The sequence below is a fragment of the Moschus berezovskii genome, chromosome X (assembly GCF_049115385.1).
Source record: "Moschus berezovskii isolate FMDL1 chromosome X, NW_MosBer_1.0, whole genome shotgun sequence".
Lineage (NCBI taxonomy): Eukaryota > Metazoa > Chordata > Mammalia > Artiodactyla > Moschidae > Moschus > Moschus berezovskii.
Genome location: NC_142488.1, coordinates 96,362,942 through 96,379,284, shown reverse-complemented (window position 1 = coordinate 96,379,284; position 16,343 = coordinate 96,362,942). Strand labels below are relative to the sequence as shown.

Genomic DNA, 16,343 nt, shown 5'->3' with positions numbered 1-16,343 from the left:
AAGATAAGGAGGGAATTGAACATATAGGAAAATTCACGGGTTAAACCTGACATGAGATGGCTCCTTCATATTAATTTTTAAACTTGTTCAAACGTCAAGGCATTGAGGATTTTTAGAAATATTTATCTATTTGTCTTTGCTGGGTCATAGTTGGGACATGTGAACTCTTAGTTGTGGCACACAAAGTCTTAGTTATGGCACATGGGATCTATTTCTCATACCAGGGATCAAACCTGGGCCCCCAGCATTGAGTCTTAGTCACTGGGCCATCTGAGAAGTTCTGGAATTGAAGATTAAAAAAAAAAAAACCCTCTCAGGGCTTCTAATACCTATGCAGACACAGGGGGCTCTCTTTCCTTCCCTTTCTCTCCCTCTTGCCTTCAAAATATAACTTCCCCAGAGAGTTTTCTACATGCCCTAATAACATCAGAAAGTTTTCGGCATTCCCGGTAAACATTCCTCATTCTCACCAACCCCTTATCTCACTGCACTGTCAGTAATACTCCCATGATTTCAAAGAACTTGCTCTCACCAAGGTCACAAGCCACCCATTTGTCCATAGGTCCGATATTTTGTAGAAGTATTTACATATTATTAATTTAAAATTTTATTTTTTATTGAAGGATAATTGCTTTACAGAATTTTGCTGTTTTCTGTCAAACCTCAACATGAATCAGACATAGCTATACATATATTCCCTCGCTTTTGAACCTCCCTCCCATCATCCTCCCCATCCCACCCCTCCAGAGCCACTGTTTCAGTTTCCTGAACCATACAGCAAATTCTCATTGGCTATCAATTTTACATATGGTAGTGTAAGTTTCCTTGTTACTCTTTCCATACATCTCACCCTCTCCTCCCCTCTCCCCATGTCCCTAAGATAATTCTCTATGTCTCTTTCTCCATTGTTGCCCTGTAAATAAATTCTTCAGCACCATTTTTCTAGATTCCATATATATGCATTAGAATACAGTATTTATCTTTCTCTTTCTGACTCACTTCACTCTGTATAATAAGTTCTAGGTTCATCCATCTAATTAGAACTGACTCAATGTGTTCCTTTTTATGGCTGAGTAATATTCCATTGTGTATATGTACCACAACTTCTCTATCCATTCATCTGTCGATGGACATCTAGGTTGCTTCCATGTTCTAGCTATTGTAAATAGTGCTGCAATGAACAATGGGATACATGTGTCTCTTTCAATTTTGGTTTCCTCAGGGTATATGCCTAGGAATGGGATTGCTGTGTCATATGGTGGTTTTATTCCTAGGTTTTTAAGGAATCTCCATACCGTCTTCCATAGTTGCTATATCAATTTACATTCCCACCAACAGTGCAAGAGTGTTCCCTTTTCTCCACACCCTCTCCAGCATTTTTGTTTATAGGCTTTTTGATGAGGGTCATTCTGACCGGTGTGAGTTGATATCTCATTGTAGTTTTGACTTGCATTTCTTTAATAATGAGAGATGTTGAGCATCTTTTCATGTGTTTGTTAGCCATCTGTATGTCTTCTTTGGAGAAATGTCTGTTTAGATCTTTTCCCCACTTTTTGATTGGGTTGTTTGTTTTTCTGGTATTGAGTTGTACGAGCTTCTTGTATATTTTAGAAATTAATCCTTTGTCAGTTGTTTCATTTGCTATTATTTTCACCCATTCTCAGGGTTGTCTTTTCACCTTGCTTATAGTTTCCTTTGCTGTGCAAAAGCTTTTAAGTTTAATCAGGTCCCACTTGTTTACTTTTGTTTTTATTTCTGTTATTCTAGGAGGTGGGTCATAGAGGATCTTGCTTTGATTTATGTCATCGAGTGTTCTGCCTATGTTTTCCTCCAAGAGTTTTATAGTTTCTGGTCTTACATTTAGGTCTTTCATCCATTTTTAGTTTATCTTTGTATATGGTGTTAGGAAGTGTTCTAATTTCATTCTTACACATGTAGCTGTCCAGTTTTCCCAGCACCATTTATTGAAGAGGCTGTCTTTGCCCTGTTGTATATTCTTGCCTCCTTTGTCAAAAATAAGGTACCCATAGGTGCATGGGTTTATTTCTGGGCTTTCTATTTTGTTCCATTGGTCTGTATTTCTGTTTTTGTGCCAGTACCATACTGTCTTGATGACTGTAGCTTTGTAGCATAATCTGAAGTCATGAAGGTTGATTCCTCCAGTTCCATTCTTCTTTCTCAAGACTGCTTTGGCTATTCAGGATCTTTTGTGTTTCCATATGAATTGTGAAATTTTTTGTTCTAGCTCTGTGAAAAATGCCATTGGTAATTTGATAGGGATCACATTAAACCTATAGATTGCATTTGGTGGTATAGTCATTTTCACAATATTGATTCTTCCTACCCAGGAACATGGAATATCTCTCCGTCTGTTTATGTCCTCTTTGATTTCTTTCATTAGTATCTTATAATTTTCTGTATACAGTTCTTTTGTCTCCTTAGGTAAGTTTATTCCTAGATATTTACATCTTTTAGTTGCAACGGTGAATGGGATTGATTCCTTAATTTCTCATTCTGATTTTTCATTGTTAGTATATAGAAATGCAAGTGATTTCTGTGTATTAATTTTGTATCCTGCAACTTTGCTAAATTCACTGATTAACTCTAGTAATTTTCTGATCCTATCTTTAGGGTTTTCTATGTACAGTATCATGTCATCAGCAAACAGTGAGAGCTTTACTTCTTTTCTGATCTGGATTCCTTTTATTTCTTTTTCTTCTCTGATTGTTGTAGCTAGGGCTTCCAGAACTATGTTGAATAATAATGGTGAAAGTGGACACCCTTGTCTTGTTCCTGATCTTAGGGGGGATGCTTTCAGTTTTTCACCATTGAGAATAATGTTTTCTGTAGGCTTATCATATATGGGCTTTACTATGTTGAGGTAGGTTCCTTCTATGTCCATTTTTTGAAGAGTTTTAATGATAAATGGGTGCTGAATTTTGTCAAAGGCTTTTTCTGCATCTATTGAGATAATCATATGGTTTTTATCTTTCAATTTGTTAATATGGTGTATCACATTGATTTGCATATAGTGAAGAATCCTTGTATCCCTGGAATAAACCCAACTTGATCATGGTGTATGAGCTTGTTGATGTGTTGCTGAATTCTGTTTGTTAAAATTTTGTTGAGGATTTTTGCATCTATGTTAATCAGTGATATTGGCATGTAGTTTTCTTTTTTGTGTTGTCTTTGTCTGGTTTGGTATTAGGGTGATGGTGGCCTCATAGAATGAGTTTGGAAGTGTTCCTTCCTCTGCAATTTTTTGAAAACGTTTTAGAAGGATAGGCATTAGCTCTTCTCTAAATGTTTGATACAATTTTCCTGTGAAGCCATCTGGTCCTGGGCTTTTGTTTTTTGAGAGATTTTTTTTTATCACAATTTCAATTTCAGTGCTTGTAATTGGGTTGTTCATAATTTCTATTTCTTCCTGGTTCAGTCTTGCAAGATTAAACTCTTCAAGACCCTGCCCACTTCTTCCAGGTTATCTATTTTATTGCCATATAGTTGTTCATAAGTCTCTTATAATCCTTTGTATTTCTGCATTGTCTGCTGTAACCTCTTCTTTTTCATTTCTAATTTTGTTGATTTGATTCTTCTCTTTTTTTTTCTTGATGAGTCTAGCTAAGGGTTTGTCAATTTTGTTTATCTTCTCATAGAACAAGCTTTTAGTTTTATTAACTTTTACTATTGTCTCTTTCATTTCTTTTTCATTTATCTCTGCTCAGATCTTTATGATTTCTTCCCTTTTATGAATTTTGGGGTTCTTTCATTCTTTTTTCTCCAATTGTTTTAGGTGTAACTTTAGGCTGTCTATTTGATTCTTATCTTGTTTATTGAGGTAGGATTGTATTGCTATAAACTTCCCTCTTAGGACTGCTTCTGCTGCATCCCATAGGTTTTGAGTTGTCATGTTTTTATTGTCATTTGTTTCTAGAAATTTTTTTATTTCCCTTTTGATTTCTTCAGTAACCTGTTGGTTATTTAGAAACGTGTTGTTTAATATCCATGTGTTTGTGTTTCTTGCAGTTTTTTTCTTATAATCAATACCTAGTCTCATAGTGCTTTAGTTGGAAAAGATGCTTGATATGATTTTGATAGGATTTCAATTTTCTTAAATTTACTGAGGTTTGATTTGTGACCCAAGATGTGGTCTATCCTGGAGAATGTTACATGTGCACTTGAGAAGAAGGTGTATTCTTCTGCATTTGGATGGAATGTCCTGAAAATATCAATGAGATCCATCTCATCCAATGTATCATTTAAAACTTGTGTTTCCTTATTAATTTTCTGTTTTGATGGTCTGAGTGGGTGTGAGTGGGGTGTTAAAGTCTCCTACTATTATTGTGTGACTGTCAATTTCTCCTTTTATGTCTGTTAGTGTTTATCTTATGTGTTGAGGTGCTCCTGTGTTGGGTGCATAGATATTTACAATTGTTATGTCTTCCTCTTGGATTGATCCCTTGATCATTATGTAGTGTCCTTCCTATCTCTTGTAATATTCTTTATTTTAAGGTCTATTTTGTCTGATATGAGGATTGCTACTCCAGCTTTCTTTTGCTTCCCATCTATATTCCCATGGAATATATTTTTCCATCCTCTCATTTTCAGTCTATACATTTCTTGAGGTCTGAAGTGAATTTCTTGTAGACAGAATATATATGGGTCTTGTTTTTGTATCCATTCAGCCAGTCTGTGTCTTTTGGTTGGAGCAATAAATACATTTACATTTAAAGTAATTATTGATATATATGTTCCTATTGCCATTTTCTAATTGTTTCGGGTTGATTTTGTAGATGTTTTTTCTTCTCTTGTATTTCTTGACTATATAAGTCTGTTCAACATTTGCTGTAAAGCTGGTTTGGTGGTACTGAATTCTCTTAACTTTTGCTTGTCTGAAAAGCTTTTTATTTCTCCACCAATTTTGAATGAGATCCTTGCTGGGTACAGTGATCTTGGTTGCAGATTTTTCCCTTTCAGTACTTTAAATATATCCTGCCATTCCCTTCTGGCCTGCAGAGTTTCTGCTGAAAGGTCAGCTGTTAAGCATATGGGGTTTCCCTTGTATGTTACTTGTTGCTTCTCTCTTGCTGCTTTTAATATTCTTTCTTTGTGTTTAGTGTTTGTTAGTTTGATTAATATGTGTCTTGGCGTGTTTCTCCTTGGGTTTATCCTGTATGGGATTCCTTGTGCCTCTTGGACTTGATTGACTATTTCCTTTTCCATGCTGGGGAAATTTTCAACTATAATCTCTTCAAAAGTTTTCTCATAGCCTTTCTCTTTCTCTTCTTCTTCTGGGACCCCTATAATTAGAATGTTGGTGTGTTTGATATGGTCCCAGAGGTCTCTGAGACTATCCTCAGTTTTCATTCTTTTTACTTTACTCTGCTCTTCAGAAGTTATTTACACCATCCTATTTTCCAGCTCACTTATTCATTCTTCTGCTTCAGATATTCTGCTATTGATTCCTTTCAGAGTATTTTTAATTTCAGTAATTGTGTTGTTTGTCTCTGTATGTTTATTCTTTAATTCTTCTAGATCTTTGTTAATTGATTCTTGCATTTTCTTCATTTTGTTTTCAAGATATTTGATCATCTTTACTATCATTATTCTAAATTCTTTTTCAGGCAGTTTGCCTATTTCTTCTTCATTTGTTTGGACTTCTGTGTTTCTGGTTTGTTTCTTCATTTGTGCAGTATTTCTCTGACTTTCCTTTCTTTTTAAAGTTATTCGGTTTGAGGTCTCCTTTTCCCAGGCTTTAAGGAAAGTTGAACTCTTTCCTTGAAGAAGGTTGAATTATATCTTCCTTTTAGTTTCTGCCCTCCTAAGATTGGCCCAATGGTTTGTGTGAGCTTCCTATAGGGTGGAATTTGTGCTGAGTTTTTGTTTGTTTGTTTTTCCTCTGATGGGCAAGGCTGAGTGAGGTGGTAATCCTGTCTGCTGATGATTGGGTTTGTATTTTTGTTTCCTTTGTTGTTTAGATGAGGCGTCCTGCACAGGGTGCTACTGGTGGTTGGGTGATGCTGGATCTTGTATTCAAGTGGTTTATTTTGTGTGAGTTCTCACTATTTGATACTCCCTATGGTTAGTTCTCTGGTAGTCTAGGGTCATGGAGTCAGTGCTCCCACTCCAAAGGCTCAGGGTTTGATCTCTGGTCAGGAATGAAAATTTCCCAAGTGGTTTGTTATGGCATTAAGTGAAATTAAAACAAATATCCAAAAATGAGAAGCCAAAGATGAACCCCAGAAAAATGGCAGTTACAAAATCAGGCAAATAATAATTAAAATAATGGAATATACACATATGCATATACACCCATGAGCAAAGTGAAAACAGTCCAACAAAAATAAAGTACAGCAGACTGATCTGGAGAATATAGGAAATAAAAAATTATATTTACCAGTTAAGAACAAAACTAACTTAAGCACAAACTGGAAACCAAAACTAAAGCAAGGTGCCAAGTGGGGATTAAAGCAATGAGAACAAAACTACAAATATGTTGAGAGGAAAGGAAAGAAAGAAAGAATAGATATACAAAGTTAAGTAGAAGTAAATGAAGATTTATATACATTAAAGATTAACTGCAAAGGGAAAAGAACAGTAGGAAAGGCAAACAAAGGAATAAATGCAGAAAAAATAGAACAGGTTTTAAAAAGTTTAAAATTATAAAAAAGAGAAAAGAGAAATACCAGAAGAAGAAAGAAAAAAAGGGGGGAAAAAGAAAACTCCACAGAAATGCAAAAGCCCAATGTAAAGGCAGAGGTTTACAACAAGAGTAGAAAATGTGACTGAATATACACATATACATATACATTCATAAGCAAAATCAAAACAGTTCAACAAAAATAAAGTATAATAGATTGACCCAGCAAACAAAGAAAACCAAAAATTATATCTACTGGAACAAAACTAATTAAAGCACAAACTGGAAAACAAAACTAAAGCAAGGTGCCAATTGGGGAATAAAGCAATGAAAATAAAACTAACAAATATGTTGAGAGGAAAGGAGAAAAAGAAAAGAAAGAAAGAATAGATATCCAAAGTTAAACAGGGGTAGATAAAGAAGATTTACTTACATTAAAGATTAATGGCAAGGGGAAAAGAACAGTAGGAAAAGCAAACAAAGGGATAAATGTAGAAAAAATAATAATAGGTTTAAAAAATTAAAAATTAAATCTAAGAAAAGAGAAAAGAAAAAATAGAGGAAACCTCCAGAGAACTGCAAAAGCCCAAAGTAGAGGCAGAGGTTTATGACAACAATAAAAAATGTGACTGGGGAAAAAAAAAGCTCAAAAGCTTAATTGGGTTTCTTAGTGCCAATAAAATTGGCAACTACAACAGAGGGGGGAAAAGGGAAAAGAAAAAAGAAAAAAATCCAAAAGAATCTATAGAACAAGTCAAAAAATAAGAATAATAAATGTTTTTCTGGAGTCACTGCTGTCAGAGTCCTTTCCCGTGCTGGGAATGACAGTCCACCTCACCTCCCTAGGATGCCCTCCAACACTGTACTGATCTCTGGACCTGCTATGAGAGCTGCTCAGATTCTAATCTGGTCCTACTCCTGTGTGTTCTTGCCTCCAATGTCCACAGCTATCAGAGCTAGTGCATTTTCTTTTGTGGGCACTCTCAGTAGCCTTTTATATATTCCATAGACACAGAGTCTGCTTAGTTGATCATGTGGATTGAATCTGCAGCTTGTACAGCTGGTGGGAAGGTTTTGGTCTTCTTCCTTAGCCACACTGCCCCTGGGTTTCAATTGTGGTTTTATTTCCACCTCGACATGTGGGTTGTTCACTGGGGTTTAGCTCCTGAGGCTTTCCTGGAGGGCTTGGGTTTGCCCCTGTGAGGGCCAGGTGTGGAGGTGGTGCAGCTGCTTGGGTCACAGGGGTTCTGGCAGCACCAGGTACTCAGGGGGCTTGGCAGCTAGGGTTGTAGGAAATATAGTGCTCTAGAAGGGTATGGCAACCATTATTGGCCAATATGCTCCAGTATTCTTGCCTGAAGAGCCCCCTCTCTGACAGAGAAGCCCGGCAGGCCACAGTCTACCAGGTCTCGGAGTCGGACACGACTGAAGCGACCCTGCACACATAAACACAAGACATCTTTTTTGCCTGTGGCAGCTCTGCCCCAGTGAGAGTTGAGCGTGAAAGTGGTGCAGCTGCTTGGCTTGCAGGAACCCTGGTGGCGCCAAGTGTGCAGGGACACGGACTGCCTCTGCCGCAGAAGTTATGGCCCTATCAGAGTCTTTTCTCAAGCCTTTTGTAGCTGGCGATCAGAAGGCCTCTTTGGCCAGTCTTTCTCTGTAGCTCCGCCCGTTCAGGCACTTAGAGGGGTCCCTTGCCTGGGGTCCTTCTCTGTTGTTCGGCACGTCAGGCACATAGAGGGGTCACTCTGACTGGGGTACTACTGTGTAGATTGGCACATCAGGCACTTAAAGGGGCACTCTGGGTGGCGTCCTACTCTGGACTTCAGTGTGTCAGGCATTTGATAGGCCAGCCTCTCTACTGTTCTGCCAGTGCTGGCTTGTGGGGAGAGAGAAGTTATGGTGATGGGCTCCACCTGCTACGCTGACTCAGCAGTATCGTCTTGCTTCCACAGCTGCCTGGCTTTCCTCCACCAGCATTTCCCACCATAATCTCCTCCCTCACATCCCCTCAATCCATCTCTCCACAGTCAACAGCAGCCCTCGCCCTAGGATTGCTCCACAATCCCTTAACTCCAGCTCCCAGCCATTGCCCCTCCCAGGAGACCAGCATTCCTGCCCAAGGTATGTATGGTTGGAGCTTGGACTGTCTGATTCTCATTCCATTTAGGTGAAGGTGAAGTTGCTCAGTTGTGTCCAACTCTTTGTGACCCCATGGACTGTAGCCTACCAGGCTCTTCCATCCATGGGATTTTCCAGGCAAGAGTACTGGAGTGGGGTGCCATTTCCTTCTCCAAAGGATCTTCTTGACCCAGGGATCAAACCCGGGTCTCCCACGTTGTAGGCAGACGCTTTACCGTCTGAGCCACCAGGGAAGTCTCCTTCCATTTAGGCTGCTACAGATCAGCCATTTCACTCTCAGCCTTAAATCTTTCTCCTCTGACTCAGACAACTGCCCCACTGTGCTTCAGTTCCCCCACCCACCAAGGGCAGGTCCAGTCCTACTAACACTCCTATTTTTTCCCCTAGTTCCTTCATCCTACCGAGTTTTGCATGTTTCTATATATTCTTTTCCACTGGTTAGGTACTCCTGTCTGCTCTCAGCTGGTGTTCTGCATGCACTTCTGTGTCTGAAGGTGTATTCCTGATGGAGAGAGATGTACTCCACATCCACCTACTCTGCCATCTTGTTCTCCCTGCCCATACTATTACTTTTAATGACCACCTGACATAAGTATGTTTGAGTAGACTGCTCCTGACACTTAACAGATAATCTCTGACAGTTTCCCAGACTCTGGAAGCAAAAGACCAAGGAGAAAAGGTGAAAACTCTGAATGCAGATTTCCAAGGAATAGCAAGGAGAGATAAGAAACCCTTCCTAAGTGATCAGTGCAAAGAAATAGAGGAAAACAATAGAATGGGAAAGATTAGAGATCTCTTCAAGAAAATTAGAGATACCAAGGGAACATTTCTTGCAAAGATGGGCACAATAAAGGACAGAAACAGCCTGGACCTAACAGAAGCAGAAGATATTAAGAAGAGGTGGCAAGAATACACAGAAGAACTCTACAAAAAAGATCTTCATGACCCAGATAACCATGATGGTGTGATCACTCATCAGACATCCTGGAATGTGAAGTCAAGTGGGCCTTAGGAAGCATCACTACGAACAAAGCTTGTGGAGGTGATGGAATTCCAGCTGAGTTATTTCAAATCCTAAAAGATGATGCTGTGAAAGTGCTGCACTAAATATGCCAGCAAGTTTGGAAAACAGCAGTGGCCACAGGACTGGAAAAAGTCAGTTTTCATTCCAATCCCTAAAAAAGGCAATGCCATGGAATGTTCAAACTACCGCACAATTGCACTCATCTCACACGCTACCAAAGTAGAGCTGAAAATTCTCCACTCTAGGCTTTAACACTACATGAACTGAGAACTTCCAGATGTTCAAGCTGGATCTAGAAAAGGCAGAGGAACCAGAGATCAAATTGCCAACATCCACTGGATCATAGAAAAAGCAAGAGAATTCCAGAAAAAACATGTTTCATTTACTACACTAAAGCCTTTGACTGTGCGGATCACAACAAACTGGAAAATTCTTCAAGAGTTGGGAATAACATAGCACTTTAACTGCCTCTTGAGAAATCTGTATGCAGGTAAAGAAGCAGTTAGAACCGTACATGGAACAACATACTGGTTCCAAATTGGGAAAGGAGTACAACAAGGCTGTATATTGTCACCTTTCTTATTTAACTTATATGCAGAGTTCAGTTCAGTTCAGTTCACTCGCTCAGTCGTGTCCGACTCTCCGCGACCCCATGAATCACAGCACGCCAGGCCTCCCTGTCTATCACCAACTCCCGGAGTTCACTCAGACTCAAGTCCACAGAGTCGGTGATGCCATCCAGCCATCTCATCCTCGGTCGTCCCCTTCTCCTCCCGCCCCCAACCCTTCCCAGCATCAGAGTCTTTTCCAGTGAGTCAACTCGTCGCATGAGGTGGCCAAAGTATTGCAGTCTCAGCTACGTGATGGTAAATGCTCAACTGGATGAACTAACTGACTCACAGACTCTGGAGCATGAGGTACTTAAAGTTGGCCATTAGTTTTTCTACTCTCATTTTTATTATTAAGTTGGTCTATATTGATATTTCTCCATAGAAGTTTTATGAAGCTATAAACAGGCTATTACTTCATTGTTATTCTTATATATAAACAGTTATGTTTATATAGTAAAACAGCTCAAAAATAAATATTATAGATACTGAACTGTTAAGAACCCTTCTCCATAATAATAGGCTCTTATGGGTTTTCAATGATGTTTTCATAAATACATTTTTCAATTTTTCTACAATGACTGTGTCTTAGATTTGGAAATGAAAATCACCCTAATGAATAAATATACATCCCCAGTCCTTTACATAGAAAAGTGACTCAGCATCAGAATTAGGGACACCTCTAACCCAAGGGACTTAGGTAATAGGGTGGGCCCAGGAGTCATTTATGAATCCACCATATGACCATCCCAATTGAGCAGCTTCAAGGAAATCACATGGGTAACAGAAGGGAATCTGTCTTTAAACAAATGTTCTGTTCAACAGTTAGGAAGTGTCTGCACTTTTCAGGATTTTAACTAAGGTCTTGAGTTGAAAGTAGTTTCACAACATGCATCTCTCTGTCCTTTACAAATAAACTCTTGAAAGTTTATTTCAAGTTTATTTCAAGCTCGTGTGTTTAACCACCCAGTTAACCAAACAGCTAACACCATGGAGAAAGGAAAGATTCAGAGTCTCCATGAAATTGCCCAGCCCCACAGCATCCAGAGGGGAAAATGTTCAAAGGGCAGTTTTCAGGGGAAATTTTAGTTCCAGGATCATTCAGACAAAGTCCCCAGAAACAGTCCACACAGGTAAATGAAAACACCTTTGAAGTACCTTCCTTGGGCAACTAAAAATAATCAAAGGAAAGGAAAATATACATATGCCCAACACTTGTAATACAAAATTAGATCACATTCACAATATGAGACATCCATAAAGTCACCAAAAGGTTTCGGTGTTAGTCTGGACACAGGAAAACTCTCCCTGTACCACTGCCTTTTTTGACCAGGTTGTGGCTGCATCAGATTTTAGCTCTGCAGAAATGGAAAGTGCACAAAAGCAATACATAAAAGATAGTGTAGGTGAATGCTAAATTTTGGATTAGCTTGTCATGGCAGTGCTGTGTTGTGATACACCTCACTGAGCTGATGAAAGGAATTGAGACAACAAAGGATGAGAAAAGCCTGAGTGATCTCAGAGACAATACAGAGATGGAACAAACCAGAGTGTTGGGAGAGCTAACGGGTGGACAGAGTGTTCTGGTTAGGAATGTGACTCCAGGAGGCAGGTAAGACCTCAGTGGCAAATGAAGTCCATGGGATCTGGGGTCAGAGAAACTAAAGAGGGTGTATGGTCTCCAGAAAGTGTGGGGGAATCCCTTAGTCGTGAATCCTTCCCCTTTATGTCTGCTTCCTACTTTAAAGGAGGTTTAGGGAACTGAGTATCAGCTCAACTTCCCTACTCTCAGTGGGCCTGGTCCTTCTCTGCACTGTAGACCAGTGTCAGACATGCGGGGCACTTTACTCCTTACCAATGTTGTACACCATATCAGTGTATAAAGGGGCTGTGTAGTGTCCCATGGAAGCAAATATGGCCCTTCCCCAATCAATCCTACACCTGGATGGCCTCAGATCCCTGGAGTGCCCCATCAGTTACCTCTGAGCCTCCATTCTTCACTCCAGTCAGGGTGGACTCCAAATGAAAAGATACTCTCCATCATATGTCATCAAGGAAGTGCAAATTAAAACAATGAGATACCACTACACATCTATTAGAATGACCAAACACCAGAACTCTGACAATACCAAATACTCACAAGGATGTGAAGCAAGAGGAACTCATTCATTGCTGGCGGGACTGAAAAGTGGTATAACCACTTTAGAAGACAGCTTGGTGGTTTCTTAAAAAACAAAACCTCCTCTTACCATATGATCCAGCAATCTTGCTCCTTAGTATGTACTCATGGGAGTTGACAACTTACTTTCACACAAAAACCTGCGCAGACTGCAGCTTTATTCATAATCGCCAAAACCTGGAAGCAACTAAGATGACCTTTACTAGGTGAATGGATAAACTGTGGCACATCCAGACAATGGAATATTATTTGTAACTAAAAAGGAATGAGCTATCAAGCCATAAAGACATAGAGGAACCTTAAATGCATACCACTAAGTGAAAGAAGCCAATATGAAAAGGCCATATACTGTGTGATTCTAACTGTATGACATCTTAGAAACAGTAAAACTATGGAGACAATAATGTGTCATTACACATTTCTCCAAATCCATAAAATATAGAAGAATGAACCCTGATGTAAACTATGGGCTTTGTGTGATAATGATGTGTTAAATATAGGTTCAAACAAATGTACCACTCTGGTGAGTGATGTTGATAATGAGGCTACAAATGTGTTGGGGCACTGGGTATATGAGAATTCTCTGTACATCTCAGTCAGTTTTTGCTATGTACTTAAAACCACTCTAAGAAATAAACTCTATTGAAAACAATAAATTTTAAAAATATAATACTTTTTTGCTGGTTCCATGCATTGAAAAGATCAAGAAACAGTGACCAACCTAGTATCAGTGTGTACCTCTACTACCACAACTGAATCCTCTAATATCATTTCCCACTCAAAGGAACCAGACTTTTCTGAAGAAATGTCTGAAACAAGGTCTAGGGTAAGGAACGTATCAGATATCAATTTGGACCAAACTATCATATCAGAAAGCATGTCAAAAAGACTCAGAAGCCAAGCCGAAGGAACTCCCACTGGCCACACATTGAATGTTTTCAGGAGCAGAAAGATTAATGGCTTCAATGTATTAAAACATATCAAATATAAGCATATATGGGTTCACGATGGCATGCTAACAAAAACCAAAACTAAACTAACTCAGTGCTCAGCATTGGAGAATCCTAGGGAAACAAACTATTCTTTTAAATAGTAGAAATACTGCAAAAGACTTAAACATTCATTCATCCCTTTTTGTGCGTACCATAGCTCAGCATCACCTAAAAGTTGCTGAGATTACATTTAGTTGATAGACGTCTAGGTAATGAATGCAGAAGAAATTAGAATTAGAACATCAATAGGTTAGATAGGGTCATTGACTCAATGGACATGAGTTTGACCAAACTCTAGGAGATAGTGGAGGACAGAAGAGCCTGGTGTGCTGTAGTTCATGGGGTTGCAAAGATTCGGACAGTACTTAGTGACTAAATGACAAATTTTCAACCTTTACTGAAATGCAGAATTAGGCAAAGATCTAAACATGACTGCATAAAACATGAGGTGAAAAGCACATAGGAAATTTTATAATGGATCAATCAGGCTGATAGTAGTCCAATTCAGTGATTAATTTTGATGTCACAAGAAAAGAGATGACCAGACACAATGAATCTCATGGTGGAATACTATAGGAATAAACAATAGCACATCTAAGGAACTTTTGCCAAAAAGCCTACTCTGAACTAGCCTCTAAGCCTAATTATCAACTTAAAGACAACAGAGGTCAGAGGAACAAAATAAGCAATACCATAAAGATATAATTAGCAAAATTCAAATTCCACACTCTATAGGACAAAAGATCCAGTGTATTTAGCACATAAATTAGAAGGTTGAAAAAATGAGGATGGACCTTCTTTAGATGAAAAGACTTAATACTTCAGAGAGAGTTAAAGAGAAATTAAAATAGATAAAATTAAAACCACAACAAGATACCACTAAGTGCCCTCCAGGACAACAAAACTGAAAAAGATGAAAAATACCATGTGTCAACAAGGATTTGAAGAAAGTAGAATTCTCTCACGGAGAAGGCAATGGCAAGCCACTCCAGTACTCTTGCCTAGAAAATCCCATGGATGGAGGAGCCTGGTAGGCTGCAGTCCGTGGGGTCGCTAAGGGTCGGACTCGACTGAGCGGCTTCACTTTCACTTTTCACACATTGGAGAAGGAAATGGCAACCCACTCCAGTGTTCTTGCCTGGAGAGTCCCAGGGACGGGGGAGCCTGGTGGGCTTCCGTCTGTGGGGTCACACAGAGTCGGACACGACTGAAGTGACTTAGCAGCAGCAGCAGCAGAATTCTCTCACACTTAACTAGGGGCATAGATCTGAACAACCACTTTGAAAAACTGCTTGAGTTCTACTGAACTCAAAATATTCATACTCTATATCTTAAAAATGCCACTCTTCGGTATATGTTCAGAACTGAAAATATTAATAAATGTTCATAAAACAGATGTGTAAATGAACATTCATAGTACTATTATTCAAAATAATTAAAAATATATAAATTTTTAATATATTTTTATACATATATACATATGTATAAATAGATACATATATTGTAAAATATCCACATGATATAATAAATACTATACAGTAATGAGAATGATCTAGAACTGTAGACAACAATAATGTAAATCACACACATGTACATTATGTTGATTAAAAGGAGCCATACTCAAGAGTACATGCTGCAGGTTTCTAGGAATTTTTCCTCTGGCCTCACCTATCAGACCATCCCTGCCTCCTAACCAGTAAAACCCAGAGCACAGAGCAATATGATTCTCATCTAAAAAGCACCTTGAGTTCACAAAAGGGGAAATAATTTATCTTGGATGTCCAAGTAATTATTTTAACATTCAAGCTATCTAATGCATAGGAACTACAGTGATTATTCCCTTTTCACTTGCTGTTATAATTATTGCCCTTGATGGAAGACATAAACAGGCATTTCTCCAAAGACATAGAGAGGGTCAAAAAGCACATGAAAAGATGTTCAACGTTGTTAATTATTGCTGCTGCTAAGCTGCTAAGTCACATCAGTCGTGTCCAACTCTGTGTGACCCCATAGACGGCAGCCCACCAGGCTCCCCCATCCCTGGGATTCTCCAGGCAAGAACACTGGAGTGGGTTGCCATTTCCTTCTCCAAGCCATGAAAGTGAAAAGTGAAAGTGAAGTCGCTCAGTCGTGTCCGACTCTTAGCGACCCCATGGACTGTAGCCTACCAGGCTCCTCTGTCCATGGGATTCTCCAGGCAAGAGTACTGGAGTGGGGTGCCATTGCCTTCTCCGTGTTAATTATTAGAGAAATTTAAATCAAAACTACAATGAGGTATCACCTCATTCTGGTCAGAATGGCCATCATCAAAAAGTCTACAAACAATAAATGCTGCAAAGGGTATGAAGAAAAGGGAATCCTCCTACACTATTGGTGGAAATGTAAATTGGTACAGCCAATTTGGAGGTTCCTTAAGAAACTAAAAAAAAGAAAGCTACCATATGATCTTGCTATCCCACTCCTGGGCATATATCCAGAGAAAACCATAATTCAAAAAGATACATGCACCCCAATGTTCATTGTAGCACTATTTACAATAGCCAAGACATGGAAACAACCTAAATGTCCATAGACAAATGTATAGATAAAGAGGATATGGTACATATTACAATGGGATACTACTCAGCCTTAAAAAATAATGAAATAATGCCATTTGCAGCAACATGGATGAACCTAGATTGTCAAACTAAGTGAAGTAAGTCAAACAGAGAAAGACAAATGCCATATGATATCGCTTACAGTATGAACTTATTTACAA

The 16,343-nt window shown here is 38.9% G+C and overlaps 1 protein-coding gene across 1 annotated transcript in view; it reads right to left on the bottom strand.

The window, feature by feature from the left end:
• LOC148773402 (nuclear RNA export factor 3-like) overlaps positions 1-16,343 on the bottom strand; it is a 48,399-nt gene that overhangs the window by 17,314 nt on the left and 14,742 nt on the right. The window lies entirely within an intron of this gene.